This window comes from Aristolochia californica, unplaced genomic scaffold, assembly GCF_029961685.1.
Source record: "Aristolochia californica isolate CCGP_79_NKW_82.1479 unplaced genomic scaffold, dmAriCali1.0.hap1 SCAF_10, whole genome shotgun sequence".
Lineage (NCBI taxonomy): Eukaryota > Viridiplantae > Streptophyta > Magnoliopsida > Piperales > Aristolochiaceae > Aristolochia > Aristolochia californica.
The window spans coordinates 6,196,272-6,214,138 of record NW_027181771.1 but is presented as its reverse complement, the minus strand read 5'-3'; the positions used below and the strand labels follow the sequence as shown (position 1 = coordinate 6,214,138).

The 17,867-nt window shown below is 39.5% G+C and overlaps 1 protein-coding gene across 2 annotated transcripts in view; it reads left to right on the top strand.

Moving 5' to 3' along the window:
• LOC137940995 (uncharacterized) overlaps positions 1–17,867 on the top strand; it is a 31,367-nt gene that overhangs the window by 8,103 nt on the left and 5,397 nt on the right. The gene's annotated exons all lie outside the window — the stretch shown is intronic.

The following is a 17,867-nucleotide window of genomic DNA, read 5'->3' as shown; positions in this document are numbered from 1 at the left end:
AAATTTAAAGAATCCATCAAGCGGCTTGCTTCCAAAGCCTCTGTGTCTGAGAGACCCCTTCTGAGATGTAGGCTCAAACCACCCCCCTCAAAAGTATTAGCTACTGATATCTCTCTTTGTGTAGAGAGGAGGAATAGATTCCTGAACGAGATCCGTAACGGTTCCTGCCCCGACCACCAATCATCCCAAAATTTGAGGAATCTACCATTTCCAACTAAGAATCTACTGGCGGAGGAAAATTTTGGAAGAAGTGAGTAAAGTGAACTCTATATTGAGGATAAGCCTCTCCGATTACCACCTGAAATCCCCCATGGAGAATTCCAACCGAGCTTGACAAGAACCATTTCCTTCCAAAGATTGGAAGATATTGTGTTGATCTTCCATATCCATTTTAGGAGCAGAGCTTGGTTCATTTCCTTTGATTTTTGAATCCCCAGACCTCCCAAGCTCTTTGGCAGACAAATTTCATCCTATCTGACCAGGTGATATTTAAAAACATCGCTTGATCCCCTCTAGAGAAACCTTCTTTTTAACTTATCCATGATTTTACATACGGAAGAGGGGCAAGGCATAAAGGATAGTGCATAATTCGGGATGCCCGCAATGCTAGACTTAAGAAGGATAAGCCTTCCAGCTTTGCTGAGTAAATGCCCCTTCCAAATTGCTAACTGGACTCAATCTTTTCAACCACCGGATTCCATAAACTTTGGGTTATGCGGCCATTGAATAGGGGAAGGCCACGGTAAGTTGTTGGGAGGCTAGTTGTTGTATAGCAAAATATATTTGCCATCTCCGCAAGGAGCTCAGGACCGACGTTGAATCCCATGAGTGATGTTTTCCCCCAATTAACTTTCTGCCCAGAGGTTAATTCAAAAAGGCCCAATACCGCTTTGATCCTTCTAGCTCCTTCTATATTACCGATTCCAAATATGATGGTATCATCCGCATACTAAAGGATGTGGATATTAAAAGCCTGTTGGGGGCTAGTAGGGGGGAGCAATCCAAGATTAACAGCCGAATAAAACATAGAGGAGAAGAATTTTGTTACCATGTTGAGTAAAGGCGGAGATAGCGGATCACCTTGTCTAATCCCCCTAGTCCCTTTGAAATACCTAGAGACCAAGCCATTGAGGATGAGAGAGTCGGAGGCCGAGCCCAAGCAACTTCTGATCCAAAATCTCTTTTTTTTCCTGAAACCCATTTTTTCCATTATCTCATCAAGCAGGATCCAATTTACTTTGTTGAAAGTTTTTTCCAGATCAAGCTTTAGGGCGATTCTCGGGTCCTTGTTATGGCGGAAGTGATCAATAAGCTCATGTGCTGCCATGAGCCAAAACTTTTAAACCATGAGCCAAAATTCTAGCAATGATTTTGTAGGCACTCGTAACAAGACTGATTGATCGGAAGTCTTTTGGTTTCTCAGCACTAGCTTTCTTCGGAACCAAAGTGATAAAAGATGCGCCAATGCTGTGGAAGGTGATGCCATTCCTGAAGAAGCCATGGATCATTGCAATGATATCCTCCTTGAGTCGGGACCAAAATCTTTTAAAAAAATCTCCATTGAAGCCATCAGGGCCAGGGACCCTATCACTTTCCATGCCTAAAACGACACACTCAATTTCTCCAGTAGAGAAGGAAGATTCTAACAATGAGGCTGTTGTTGGAGACAAACGAGAGAAGCTGATGTGTTGAAACTTCAGCCAGTTTGGACACTCCTTCGAATATAAATTTGTGAAAAACTTAATCAACACATTAGTGATCGAGGTCTGACACGACGTTATCTCATTATTAATACATAATGAGGTAATTTGGTTGGATCTCTGCTTTGCTAGTGCAACGGCATGAAAAAATTTAGTATTTGCATCGCACTCCTTCTACCATTTAAATATGGTTCTTTGCTTCCAATGGATCTTCTCTTGATGCAGGATGATATTGAGATTAGAATTTAGAGAAACTCGGGAAGAGAACTCAGCAGAAGTTAAGTATCTTTGTTCCTCCACCAGGTCCAAGGCAGCGATCTGAGAAAGGAGAGAAGCCTTCTCGACACCCAAAGAGGTACGACGTCTTGCGGCCCATTCCTTTATTTTTCCTTTTATGAATCACAACTTTAGAGGGAAGGTCCGCTCCCTTCTTCCAAAGCTTGGACCCTCAATCCACCATCCATCAATAAGAGCTTCAAAATTTTTCTCAACCAACCATGAGTTTTCAAAACGAAAAAGGAGAGGGCCCCCATTTTTCAAAAGCGGTGGTCAGCATGATAGGCCACTGATCAGATCCAACCTTATTGAGAACTCTTCCAGTGATGTTCCCGAAAAGTTGCAACTAGTCAGGACAGGCCAGAAAATGGTCCAATTTTGAGAGGATTGGTTGCTGCTGGCTGTTAGATTAGGTATAGTTCTTTCCGGAAAGAGATATCCCATCCAACCCATATCCGCCAATGAAGTCCAAGAAACCTTGTATTGAGGCAGATATGCGGGTTGGCGGAGGCTTCTTCTTATTACAGTATTAGATAGCATTAAAATCACCCGCAAATAGCAAGGGGTAACTCCATGTCAGGTGAAGCTCACTGAGCTCTTCCCAAAAAAGGTTTCGCTCCCAATATCTGGTTGGACCATATACTCCACCCACACACCATATTCTGCTAGAGGAGTGATCTCAGAGTTGGACACCAAATGAGAAACAACCCTCAGTAACATTAAGAGAGTCAAAATTCGTTGAGTCCCATGCTACAAAGATACCTCCTGAGTGACCAATGGCGTTTACCGCCAGTCACTTTATCAAAGGGCACGACCAGAGCTCCTTGGCTATGACATCAGTCATTTCCTGACATTTTATCTCTTGAAAGATTACTATGGAGGGCTTAAATTGAGAGAGGAAGCTAGATATCATGTCACGCTTCCGTACAATGCCAATTCCTCTTAACATTCCAAGATAACAAAATCATTTGTTACCTCGTTTTTGGACTCCTGACGCAGTGTTGTCTCCATGCAATTGACCCCTATAGACAACGCCTATAAGGCACGCCAAATTCATCATCTGTTGCCATGTCTCATCATCATATCTATGACGTTCAACTTGGAGTTCCTCCACTAGACGAGTCGATATGTCCTTTGGGGGAGGGGAAGGTTGAGTGCTGTTATATCTCTCAGGGAATCGAAGATTAGCCAAACTGGATTCACCCTGAGGAATATCATTTTCCTGACGCCGTCTTCGTCTTTGATATGTAGCTAGGACAGGGGGGAGGCTAGGTGTAGAGGAGGGGAGATTTTGGGTGTGGATTCTGTGTCTGGGTGATCAAGATGTCCGGGCTCCATGTTTGTGCGAGGAGGTGAGGCAGGGGGCGACGACCTTTCTGTTCTTAGATGGGGGGAATCTTGCTCAACAGGAGTAAGATGGAAGCAGGAACCATCGTGAGCATCTCCTGGAAGTTGAACATTCCATTCCCTGAAAGATATAGAGCTTGAGGGGAAGAGGACTCCGTCAACAAGATGATTCCCGGTATTCTCGGTGCTCAAGGTATCGAACCACGAGAGCTAGCTGTTGTGATAATGGTTGGGCTTCTTTGAAGCGTGGTTGGGGAACTTGTCTCGAGATTAAGACTGTCATTTGTCATCTCGAGGCAATCAATGCGCTTGTGTCCAACGTACATCAACTGAGTATCCCAAGATCTTGAGCTTTGCGGAAGGGTTTCTTGGGACGAGGGGGAAAAGGTGGAGGTACAACTGTTCGTGTAAGGGCTTTTCTGGAAAAAAAGGGTTGGACAAAAGATTTGTGACGGGTTTGGGGATTTTTTGGAAATTTGGAAAAAGGGAAGCAAACGTAGGGGAATGCACATTTTCAGGGTTTGGGAAAGCAGGGTGGGAAGGTGTTTTTGACAAGGGGCTGGAAGAGAATCCTGACGAAATTTGAAAATTTGGTGCTAATGTGCGAGATTATTCAGCGTTGGAGATCAGTGAATAAGGGATGGAATCTGACGTGTAACCAGCTTTTTCTTCTTTTTGGGACTTGAGATTTAAATTTGAGACAGCTGATGGGATAGCCTCGTTAACCGGGACCGCGACAGAGGAGGCAGATCTCAGAAAACTCTCCAGAAAATTCAAATTCGAAATTTGAAAATTTGGTGCTGATGGGCGAGGTGATTCAGCGTTGGAGATGGGGAAAGAAGGGAAGGATGGGGAATCTGACATGTATCTAGCTTTTCCTTTTTGGGATTCGGGATTTAAATTTGAAAAAGCTGACGGGATAGCCTCGTAAACCGGGACCATGCCAGAGGAGGCAGATCTCAAAAAGCTCTCCAGAAAATTCGAATTCGAATTTGAGTTTGAATCAGAACTCAGAAGTGATGTAGACTCACCTAAGCAAGAGGGATCGTGTTGAATGGATTTTGTGTTGATTCGGCGGGGAGGTAAGGTCTTGAACTCAGGAGAGGAGCATCCCCTTCGAGTCCGACGACACTCTGACGACCTCAAGATACAAATTTCCCCGAAAGACACCTCTATCCATACAAACTCTTCATTGAAGATTAATTCCAAGAAAAAAGGTTCAGTCCAACGGGAGGTTGGGGCGACAAAAGCCATCGCTACGTCCAACTTTGTTCTCTCCAATGTGGTTTCCGCCCACAGTATCAGAATTCTGAAGGAGCTGAAAATACTGTTTAGCACCTCCTCCGACCAAAGCTCGATTGGCAAGGCTCTGACCGAGACCCATTGTCCGAGAGGTCGGCACAATGGGGTCTCCTCCCACTTTGATACAAACATCTCTTCTTCTTGCACCCATTTTCTTGTTTCCAAGGCATCATCCACCTCCTCCCTTGATTTGAGAAAAAAACCAGCCATTTCTGAGACTCCAGCCAAGCTATTTTGGGCAAGTAATCAAGTTGGAAAGTATCGTGGATCCATGGTGCAAAATTTGTACTATTCCAATAGTCGGATTTTTTGGCCATGATGAAGGCTGCGTTCAGCGTCTTCTTTCTCGTCAAGAAAGTGTCAGAGGGTAAGTGTATGGTAGGGTTCTGAGCAGTGGGATGCGGGATTTTCTAGGGGGGTGGGGCAAAGGAGTTTGTTTGATTTAGTGGCTTAGGGTTTAGACTTTTTTGGCTGGTTTTTGGACCGAGGGGGGGGGGGGGGGGGGGGGAGAGGAAGTGATGAAAGTCGTTTTTGGAGGGGACAGGGGATTTTAAGGTTTTTGACGGTGGTACCTCAGCAAATTTCTCTCTGATGGTTAAGATAGCGTCTCACAACACTTTCCAACAGGAAGAGAAACCGAAAATATCTGGTAGGTAAACACGAGCCATGATGAAATCTCTGAGTCCCATGCATGAACTCAATTCTAGTGTAATCTCTGAGTCGCCACAAACCCACAATGAGTCCCATGCTTGTCGTTTTTCTTTCCTCTTTGTATTTCTTCCTCTTGCCATGCTCTAGAGCCCATACTGCCATTTTGCCGAGGTTGTCATGCCTTTGTTGAGTCGCCGCAACTGTATTCTCCTCATCGGCTGAGGTTCTGGGCTGGGTATGTCATTGAGGATCACCCTCCAGCTCCCTTGTAGACAAGGAGAGCTGCGATGCGACCCCAGCCTCAAGCGCCGATGCGCTCCTCCCAACATTGTCTCATCTCTCGAGTGCGCTGAGTGACTGAGATATTACTTGACATACTAAGGTACCTAAGGGTGCATTCTTTGCTATAAGAGATTTTACTCAAAGCTATACCTAGGAACTTTAGTGGCTTGACCTACTAGGGAAAGAACAACTAGTGTAATAACCTTGATTAGAAGGGCATGCTGTGTAACAACCAGTGTACTTTCAAGGCAATTAAAGATGGTTATATGTTCTTTAGAGGGTTTGGATTGTAGCGTTATAAATTTAGGCTGGTAAGAGAGAGAAAGAAGAAGCAAAAGAAGAGCATTGGAAGAAAGAGACTTGACGCACTAGAGAATGGCCGACTATCAGGGTTTAGGATTGACCCCTCAATTTTTTTTTTTCTATAACAATAAGACATAAATCCCCTCTCTCCATGAAACAAAATAAATTGTAGTTTATGATAAAACTCTGAATAGTTTATGTGAGAGTGAGAGAGGATGGTGACCATTCTACTCATGAATTTAATGACAATAATATCCTTGATTTATACTATTCCATACGCTAGCTAGAGTGTACATATCAAATAGCATAGCTTGATAAAAGAAGCTCTTTCTTTCAAAAGGCCTTTGTGAAGAAACCTCCAATTTGATCCCTACGCTTGATATATGGAGTCATAATTTTACCACTCATTATTGCTTCTTGAATGAAATGATAATCCACTCCTGTGTATTTGATTCTTTCATGGAGCACTGGATTGCTAGCTATGAATCTATGGCTGTCTGATTGTCACATCCCATGCTCATTGGCTCTTTAACAATGAACTTTAACTCAACCATAAGGGATTTCACCCACATGAACTTGCACGGATTGTGAACTATGGCCCTATACTCAGCTTTTGCAATCCAAATAGCTACTAAATTTTGTTTTTTGCTCTTCCACGTAACTAAGTAACCCTAGCAAATGTGCAACATCAATTGGTGGACTTTCTAACTTGGATCCTGCATTATCTCAGGGTTCCTATAGAGTTTTTTTCTAAAATTCTTTCCCAGATCTCCTTTCAAGTATCACAAAATTCTGTACACAAGCTCCATGTGTATCTTCTTTGACTTTTTCATAAACTGACTGACTACAATAACAACATAAGAGATATTAGGTCTTGTCATTATATCATAGATAGATTTTCAATTAACTTTCAATGCTGATTTCTTCACTTTACACATGACTATGCTCTCAAAAAAAGGACTATTTCATTATGACGACCCAAATTGCTCTACAAAGGTGTCTTAACAGGTTTAGACCCAAGTAACCCCTTCTCTTGAAGTAAATTAGTGATGTATTTCCTTTGGGACAAAGTAAGTCTAAGTTTATGTTTTTTTTTTTGCTATTTCTATTGTTTAGAAACTACCCCTAAAGCCTTCAGTTTGAAAATCCACCTTTATGTGGTTCTAAACTTCATGAACCCCTTGCAAATCACTTTCTAATGCTAACGATATCATCTGCGTAGACAATCAAAACAACTGCTCTCGTCTCTCTCCTAAGGACAAAAATTGAGTGGTCGGACTGACTATGCATGAACATAACAACCATAACCTCTTTACTGAGTTTCTCGAACCATGCTCTCAGACTTTGTTCATATATGACCTTTTTTAAGAAAATATATTGTCTTTTTTTATTTTAAAACTTTCCTAGTCTCTTCTTGAGCAACATATTTTGGAGGTTGCTTCATATAAATCTCCTCATTAAGATTACCAAAGAGGAAAGCTTTATTTGCATCAAGCAGAAGTGGGGCCATTCTTAATTTATGGCAACAAAGATAAGAATTTGAAGTGAAGCTAACTGAGCTACAGGAGAAAAGGTGTCAAAATATTCAATCTTATATGTTTGAGTGTATCTCTTGGAAACCATTTGGGCCTTGTACCATCAACTATTTTGCCTCGGTTATGCTAAACATTGTACACACATCTATGTGCAACAATGTTTGTGCCAAGAAGGGGATCGCACAATTGCCATGTTTGTCTCGATACTAATGCCTGCATTGCCTGCTTGTTTCCTCTTTGGACACCTCAATGTCTTCTACATAGAATAGGAGAGATATTTGATGTTGAAAAACAATAACAGGGGCATTTTGGTTATTTTACCTTATTGTTATTTATATTTCTTGATATAATTTTATTCTACATGTCAAACTATGACTATGGACCAAATTTCATGTAAAGGTGACACGTAGAATAGGAGATATAGAGAATTAGGTTTTTCACTTAAGGGGGGTTAGTCATCATGAACTTGAAGTTCATGTGATTACATGCTTCATTGACTTGAACCCATTAGTGGTGCACTCCGCTGGGTCCAAGTGAATGAAGCATGTAATGCACTTGACATCGCCCAAGGCTTAAGTGGCTGAATCAGGATTCCGCCCAAAATCCTGATTTGTCCGGTTGAAGCCGCCGGGTCCAAGTGAATGAAGCATGTAATGCACTTGACATCGCCCAAGGCTTAAGCGGCTGAATCAGGATTCCGCCCAAAATCCTGATTTGTCCGGTTGAAGCCGTCGGGTCGCTGCTTCTCGCGACCTCTTCCTCCTGAAATTTTTTTCCCTCTCTACCGATCTCTTCTCCCTCTCGGCATCGTCTCCCTCTCGGCCTCCCTCTCCCTTCTCCCTCTCCTGCTTCTCCTTCTCCCTTCTCGTCTCTCTCTCCCTCTCTTTGCAAATCATGCGGGAGATTCTGCGTCTACTTTCGACTGGCAAAGGGAACGGAATGGATCGAGCGATATCTCCCCACCACCCTCCGTTATGGTCTCACTGTGGCATGCTTTTTCCGTGATTTGATTGAGTAAGCTTTGAAGATGATTATTGACTCACTTTCCTTGATTTTTCTTTGTTTTACAAACTTTTTCTTCTTGTTTGTATTGTTGACAAAGTTCTGCAAAAGGAGAGGGTACATCTAGGCAAAACCTTATTCCTTTTTCCTGGATAGTATCAGCAGAAACTAGTAGATCTTCTTGGGCAGATCCGGATCTGGTATCAGCAGAAGCTTCACACTTCTCTTTCGATATTGATTTACTGAAAATTCTTCGCATATTGTTATTTTATGGAGTTGTCTTGTTTTATTGCACTGTTAAAATTGGTCAATTAGTTTAAGACATTCTTGTACTCGTAATGGCTGAAGCTTCATTCTTATTCTTAACCGTTTATTGGCCATCCTCCCTTTGATGACAGTTTCATCTTGAATTTATTGGGTGGACATGTAAAGACAATGAAACCATATCTCGATCAGTTTCCTTCTGTTTCTTTTTCTTCTTTGACTGATAGGAGGAAGACAGCTGCTTACAAAAGCAAAATAATTATCCCATTTTTATAATTAATTAAACTAATCATTTTTAATTTTGTGGAAATATATTATTAATTAATACTACGTAAAAAATCCATCTTGTGTTATTAATAAAATAATATTTTTATTATTCATTATAATCATATTTTAATTACTGTATTAAATTATTGATTTAATAGTGGTAATTAAAATATTGTTAAAGTAAACATTTGATCAATTATTTTGATTCAATTATCCCATTTTTATAATTAATTAAACCAATGGTTTTAAATTTATTGGAAATATATTATTAATTAATAATACGTAAAAATATATCTTGTGTTATTGATAAAATAATATATTTATTATATTCATTTTTTATTACTGTATTAAATTAGTGATTTAAGAGTGGTAATTAAAATATTGTTAAAGTTAGCATTTGATCAATTATTTTTGTTTAATTATTCTTTTTTATGTTAAAGTATATCTTATGTTATTAATAAATAAATTAATTTATTTATTATATTTGTTTCTGTTATTTTATACTTTTTTTTTATAATTAATCAGTGCACAGTTAATTGTCACATGTAATTATTGTATTAATGTACGATAAACTGCAATCATTAATTAATATTAATTAGTATATTAATTTATTTTAATTCTACATTAAATTACTTATTAGTGTAGTAATCATGTTTGTTTTGGTTAATTTTGTGTAGGTATATATGTTCTATTTAAGTATATTATAACAAGTTACTTGTTCTCTTGTTTTAGTTATATTTTTCATTTTGGGGTACTAACGCTAGAACCTGTTTTCTAGTGCACTTGAACTCGTCCACATTAACACCCAACTTTCACTTGAAGTTGAATTAGATTATTCACTTGAATTTGAATTTGAATTTGAAGTTGAAGTTGAACCAAAGGTGCGCTAACCCCCCCCCCCCCCCCCCCCCCCCCCCCCCTTAAAGTATGGGCAATATTGTAAATTGTTCTAAATCCACTCAACACTAAGCTATAAATAGAAGCTAGGGGACGTCCAAGCCCCCCATCTCAGTTTCTTTCTCAATTTTTCTTTTATCCACTTTCTCTCCCTCTCATTCTCTCTCTTCAACCTCTTACTTTTTTCATGGTATCAGAGCAGTAGATCACATCTGGGAAGGATCTTTGTGAGTTTTTTCTCCTCTTTCATCAGACGCCTACATAAAGGAAGTATCTTTTTCCTGTTTTTGGCTACTGGTTAGTAGAAATCCAATTTTTTCTCCTTTTCTCTCTACCATAATCCTAGGGTTCTTGGTTATACTGTTTTAAGAACTGATTCTGATGTTCTAAACTGCCAAAAGAGGTTTTTTTATGCTGATCTAGAGGTGTGCGCTACAATTCCAGAACTATGGCTGTTGACGTCATCTGCGCACTTGCTAACTTCAGCCCAATGCAAGTTCCAGTGCACTTAATCTTCTGAATTTGATCCCCTTGTTGGATTTTTTGGATTGTTTGATCTGTGCACATCTTATATCTACCCCTAATTGTGGTTTTTACGTTGTCAAGCCCACTTGAGCTAGTTGATTTGGAATTTTTTCTAAGGTTTATTTGATCTATTATATCTGAAATGGCTAACTTTGGTGAGGTTTACACTTCAGCAAAGGAGCCATATAATCATGATGGTAAAGGTATTATCTCTATCACCTTTGATAGATTGAATGGTAATAATTATATTACTTGGTCCAAATCTATTAGAATGTACTTGAATGGTAGGAAAAAGTTAAAATTTATTAGAGTTCACCCTCGTGTTCCTCAGGATGATGATTGGGAGGATGGAGACAATTAATTGATGACTTGGCTTGTCAACAACATAGAATCTAATATCAGGAGCCAAGTTATGAACATTGAAACTGCCAAGGCTATGTAGCTGCTTTAGAAGCTCTTTATGGACAAGAGAGCAATCTTTCCAGGGTTTTATGAATTATATACAGAATTTTTTGGCTTGAAAAGGGGTAATAGAACTGTGACAGACTACTACAGTTCTTTTTTGAATATCTAGCAGGAAATTATAGTCTTTCATCCTTTTACTACGGATGAAAGGGAACTCCGAAAATAGCAGACTCAACTCCATGTGGCAAAATTTCTAGATGGATTGGGTTATGAATTTGACAGAATAAAGGCCCAAATTTTGGCCTCTGATGAAATACTTAACCTCTCTACTGCCTAGGGGTGACATTGAATCGAGTCGAGCCCGAACCTGCCTATGTTTGACCTAGACTTGATTTAAATATTTCGAACTCGAGCTCGAGCCGAGCCTAGCCTCGAGCCTAAAATTATAATCAAGCTTGAGCCCAATAATTTTAACCGAGCTCGAGCTCGAGCTGAGTTTAAGCTCAAACCTACATTTAAAACTTTGTATAAAATACATGTCAAATAAATCGTATATAAAATTATGCATACATTTTACATAAAATTGGGCATGACCTCTACCTAAAATTGGGCATGACTTCTACCTAAAATTGGGTATGACCTTTACCTAAAATTGGGCATAACCTTTATACATTAACCCTGCTTAAAATTGTCTATGCACCTCAATGACAGGAGAATTTTCTCCTTCCAATCAGTTTAATTGTCTTCATTCAGAGGAATAATATAGGAGGAATCAAAATTTAGAACAAATAAAGTTTGAACAACTGCAAAATAAACAAGAACCATACTAAAACATGCAATGAAGTCAAATATTGAATATTTATCCATGTAAATAAATTCAAACAAATAAATCAATATGTCATTATAATCTTTCATGTGGGCTTAGATTATAACACATAAACGATTTATATCACTTTATGATGGGATCAAAATTTGTTTATCAAGAAATTTTCTAGGCCTATGGGCAACTAGAATTTTTTTTTTTTTAGTATTTCTATCTCATCCTGATTAATCACTTAAACATTTACACTGTGGGGTTAAATAATTATATCTCCATAATTAATCACAATTTTTTATGTCATTAAATTTTTGTGACTAAGTTTAATGTCACTAAACATTTTCATAATTAAGAATGTTATGGCTATTACTCAATTAGTCAAATGTAAACAAAAATATGACATCAAGATAATTGACTAAAATTTATGCCAATTATTAATTCCTTATATTTATGTCAACCAAAAATATGTATAGAAAATTAAGTATGCATAAAAGCCTAAATTAAAATTTTCATCAATATGCATTTATAAATTCATATTTGCATGTAAAATTATTTAATTCATATGAAATAAATGAGAAATGGCATAAAAAACAAGTATACTGATTTTCTAGTTATTCAAATATTTATTAAATGTATCCAAAGATATCACTCAAGGTGAGATGGATTAGAGGTCATTTTCTTAAATTTTAAGTTGAGGTCGTGGGTTCAAATCCCACACACTAACAATAAAATTTATGTTGTTTTTCTTAGGATTTCCAAGTCAACCAGACGAACCCGAATCAATTCAGTTCAAACCCTAGAGATCGTCTTCAACCTCCAGCCCTGCGCCAGCCGCCGTTGTAATCGATGTTGGCACACCCAGCAAACAGAAATTTCCTCCACAAATTTTAAACCTGTAGAGCCAAGAACGCACGAGCAAAGCTCCTTCGTTACGCCCATTAGTCATCATCAACTATGAAGTCCTGAACCGAGGACGGTATCTCCACTACGCTGATGTCTCAAACGGACTGACATGCTTCCAAAATCTTGACAAATCTTTTACCATCGCCAACCCAGCCCTTCGCAAATCTCTTCGTCTCCCACCAGTTCACCGTCCATCGCATAACCCAGCTTCTACTACATCCCCTCCACTGAGGAATACAAAGACGCCAAAGAACGAAGACGCCGAAGAGGGAAGACACATGTCGAATCCCTGGTTCGCTACTCCCTGAAATCGAAGCCTGAAGACAGAACAAAGTCGAAGAGAGGACAGGAAGACAAAAAGCCGAAAAATTTTAGGGCTTGGCCCGAAATTGCTCGTTAAGTAACGAGTCGCCGAACCGAACCGCGGTTCGCTGGAGCTCGACTCGTTTACTTAAACGAGCCCTAACCTCATCTCAAACAAGTTCAAGTTCGGGATTTTTTGAGCTGTTTGCGAACCAGCTCGGTTCGATGCCACCCCTATTACTACCTTTAATAGGGTATAGAGAGCTGAAAAAGACTGTTGTGCCTAGAGCTGGAAAAAATACTAAAGTGGGTGAAGCTACTGCCCTTAATGCATCAGCTACAATATCTGATTCTATTGATACGTCTAAGGGATGCACATGGACTGGTAGAGGCAGAGGTAGAGATAATTCTGGCCGAGGCCGAGGCAGTGCAAGTGTATTCACTATGGACGCACCAATCATTACTCAGATAAATGTTGGCATGCATGGGTGTTAAGCACCTAGCCAATACTACCCAAAAGACCGACCTGTCAGGAGCGGAAGACATAGGTACTTGACCCAGGACCATAACCGTCACGAGGCCGACGCCCACGGCTGCCTACACTGGAGACGGCCCACTCTAGCGACGACCCTAAGGTGCGGGAACACACTCAGGTCGCCCCTTCTGCTTATAGCAATGACCCATGGTGCGGGAACACACTCTGGTCGCCCCTTCCGCTTATAGCAATGACCCATGGTACGGGAACACACTCTGGTCGTCCCCTCTGCCCATGGCTACACCTCCACACGCCGCTTGCAGCACACGGGAATCGAACCCGCGGCGTAGCGCTAACTCTAATACCAAATGTTAAGCACCTAGCCAATACTACCCAAAATACCTGCCTGTCAAGAGCGGAAGACATAAGTACTTAACCCAAGACCATAACAATGGGAAAATGCTATTACATGTGAAGGTACAACACTAGGGTCTGAAACTACAAACCCACCTGGTGCTCTAGATGAATTACATAAATTGATCCAACAACAACAAAAAATATCACAGCATCAGTAACAGATTTTCCAACGTATGTCACGACTATCTATTCCTTTTGCATCCTTGGCACATATGATTCCTTCTACAGGTATGACTACACTCTCAGTGTCTTATTTTCCATCTTGGGTTCTTGATTCCGGTACCACAAAATACATGTCAGGTATGTCCTAACTATTTTCTGATTTAAAAGAGTTTGTTCTCATTAAGTACGTTAATCTTGCTAATGGGTTACTTTCACTAGTACAGGCAATGGGAAATGCTACCCCTACACCTTTTCTTTCCCCTCAATCTGCACTGTTAGTTCCCAAATTTCCTTTAAATCTGTTGTCTGTCAGTTAGGTGGCTAAGTCTATGAGTTATTCTCTAATTTTTTACCCTACTCAGTGTGTCTTTTAGGATCTCTGATGAGGAAGGTGATTGGTTCTGCTCTTGAGAGAGGGGGGACTATACTATTTGGACAGCCACAACCTAAACAGTAATTTACATGCACTACACATAGCTGATTCACCTATTCAATGGCATCTTAGAATTGATCATCCATCTCCAACAAAACTGATTGAAGTAGTTCCAAATCTTCCTTCTAGTATTACTTTTTAATGCAAGTCATGTTAACTGAGCAATCATCACCGGTGCTCATTTCCTGTTTTATCTCATAAGACAAGTAAACTTTTTAGTCCACTCAGATGTCTGGGGTCCTTGTCCTATAACTAGTTAGTTTGGTCATAGGTATTTTACTTCCTTTATTGATGGTTTTAGTAGATGTACTTGGATTTATCTCACGCAAGAAAAATCTGAAGCTTTTGATGTATTTCAGCTATTTTATAATGAAATAAAAAATCTGTTTGCAACTTCTATCCATATCTTGCGTACAGACAATGATCTTGAGTTTATGAATCATAAATTTGGCTCTTTCTGTCAGTCATAAGGAATCATATCAAACTTCTCGTGTGTTCACTCCACAACAAAATGGAGTTGTTAAACACAAGAATTGTCATTTGCTTGAGGTAGCTTGCATTATACTGATTCACATGAATGTACATAAGACTTATTGGGGTGATGTTGTTCTTACTATAGGTTTCTGATAAATAGAATGTTGTCTTCTGCTCTTGATGGCAAGATTCCTATTCAGGTTGTTTTACTTACTACATCTTTGTTTCCAGTGTCACCTCGGGTCTTTGGGTGTGTATACTTTGCACATGTATTTGATCAGTCAAAGGATAAGTTCGTCACGATCTATCAAGTGTGTCTTTTTGGGGTATTCTCAAACACAGAAATGGTACAAATGTTACTATCCATTTATGAAAAAAACATTTGTTTCTGCTGATGCTACCTTCTTTGAGGATGTTTCTTTTTTTCAACTTTTGAATCTAAGTCAATTCCACTTGAGCCCTCTGTACCTAGTCCGGTTATTCCTCTTCCAGTTGATGAATGTGCTCTAGCCTCATGAGATGCTCCTACTGAAAACCGCTACAGGTATACCAACGCCGACAACAACCATCTCATTCTGATCCAAACCCCCTCCTCACATCCGACCATGATTCATCATCATCTTGTGATCCTGAGGTAAGTGATCTGCACCTTCCTATTGCCCTTCGGAAAGGTGTTCGTCAAGGTACTTGTCATCCTTTATTTCATTTTGCCTCCTTTGATTCTTTGTTTGATAACTATCGTAAGTTTGCTTTGTCCATCTCCACTTGCACCATTCCTTTTTCAGTGTAGGAGGCCTTGTTGCAACCTCATTGGAAGAATGTCATGGATGTTGAGATGGAAACATTAACTGATAAAGGGACTTGGGATCTATGTGACTTACCTCCAGGTGTTGTTGTAGTTGAGTGTTGATGGGTCTATACTATTAAATATGTTGAATGGTATAAGGCTCATCTTGCCAAAGGGTATACGCAAACATTTGGGGTGGATATTTTTTAGACTTTTTCTCCGATTGCTCGCCTGTCCTCTGTTTGTATACTTATTTCTGTTGCAGTCTATCAAAGTTGGTCTCTATTCCAACTAGATATTAAAAAGGCCTTCTTATATGGTGACCTCAAGGAAGGAGTCTATATGGAGTAACTTCCAAGGTATGTTGCTCAGGGGTAGACACATGAGGTATGTCAACTAAAGAAGGCTCTTTATGGCTTAAAATAGAGACCGCGAGCTTGGTTTGAAAATTTTAGTCAAGTGTTTAAATCCATGATATTTCTTAGAAGCCATTGTGATCACTCATTATTTATTCTGAAACGACCATTTGGAATTATTATGTTGTTGGTATATGTCGATGATATCATCTTATTTAGGAGTGACAAGTCAAGTATTTAAACAATTAAATCCATTTGGTGAATCGCTTTTAGACTAAGGATTTGGGTCAGTTGAAATATTTTCTAGGTATTGAGGTAGCGAGAAGCAAGGAAGGAGCAATACTGACTCAGAGGAAATATATTACTAATATGCTTCAAGATTATGGTCTTCTAGGGGCTAAACCTACGGATAAACCTATAGAGGTAGGACTTGGATCCTCATGATGATCAAAGTTTAGAACTGAAAGATAAAACAATGCATCAAAGGCTAGTAGGCAAACTCATCTATGCTACAGTTACTAGACCAGATATTTCATTTGCAGTTAAAGTAGTGAGCCAGTTCATGGAGCATCCATGTAAGATTTACCCAAAGGTCTTCTTTTCAAACATAATAATCACTTGAGGATTGAAGTTTTCTTTGATGCTGACTACGTAAGCTCCAAGCTTGACAGAAAATCAACCATTGGATACTGTGTATTTCTAGGAGGAAATCTAGTTAGCTAGAAAAGTAAAAAGCAGAATGTTGTTGTTTGGTCTAGTGTGGAAGCTGAATATTGAGTAATAGCTCACATTGTCAGTGAGCTAATGTGGATAAAATATATGGACTAAATTTCATGTAAAGGGGACACGCATAATAGGAGATAAAAATTAGGGTTTTCATTTAAAGTAGGGGGAATGTTTTAAATTGTACTTTACCCTCTCAACCCTAACCTATAAATAGAAGTTGAGGGACATCAAGGCCCCCCATCTCAGTTTCTTTCTCATTTTTCTCTTCTCCACTATCTCTCCCTGTCATTCTCTCTTCAACCTTCTTTCTTCTTACTTTTTTCATTTGAGATAGAGAAGAAGCCAAGGATTGTATGAGAGAGACAGAGAGATCAAAACAAAAATATTTAGTCAAAGGATGATGAGTAGAAGAACATATTGCAAGTGCAATGGGTGAGTCAAGATCAAATAGAATAGGATCTCCAATTGAAGGAAATGATGCTGGAGGACCATCATGTTCGAGAACCAAACTCTTCTTTTCCCTTCACTAATTAACTTGTAATGAATAATGGTTTTTCTGTCTATGTCCGTACTTGTACTTAGGACCTCACTTACTGGAATTGGAAGGGGAATTGACTGTTGAAGAGAGGACTCAATTGCATGCGTGCAATTGGATAATGGAAGTAAGGGAAATTTTTGAAATTATTGCACCAATAGAAATATACATTGTTGGGTTTGTTGACGCTGGTGGGTCTAGGCCCATCTCAAAATGATGAGCCGAAGTCAGGATTTACCCAACTAATATACACTAGATCTTTCTTGACATTAATTTAGGTGGATCCAATAGCCACCCCCAGCTAGCCCACCCCTTCTCTTGCCTGTAAATGGATGCAGATATTATCCTATTCCGATCCGAGTCCACATTTGAAGGTTCGGATATTAATAAAAAATGGGATCTGACGGAAATTAATCAGATATCAGATAAGATATTCGACTTGTTTCCAGACAGAACTGGAGTCAAGTGCTCCAGATTCGATAAATATCCGAATCTTTATCTCAAGCCTTAACTGTTGGATGTATCCATTGGTGTATGTAAAATACTTGTGGCCACTTAAATTTATTATTCCCCTATCATTTAGGTGGTTAAGGCATCTGCTTTTCTTGTTTTCTGTTCTGAATTTGCATTGGTGCATCGTCACTCTCTTCACTCTTATCTCTTGAATCCCTCTTCCTCTCTCGCTTTCTCTTGTTGCCATGCATCTCTTCTTCTCTTTCTCCC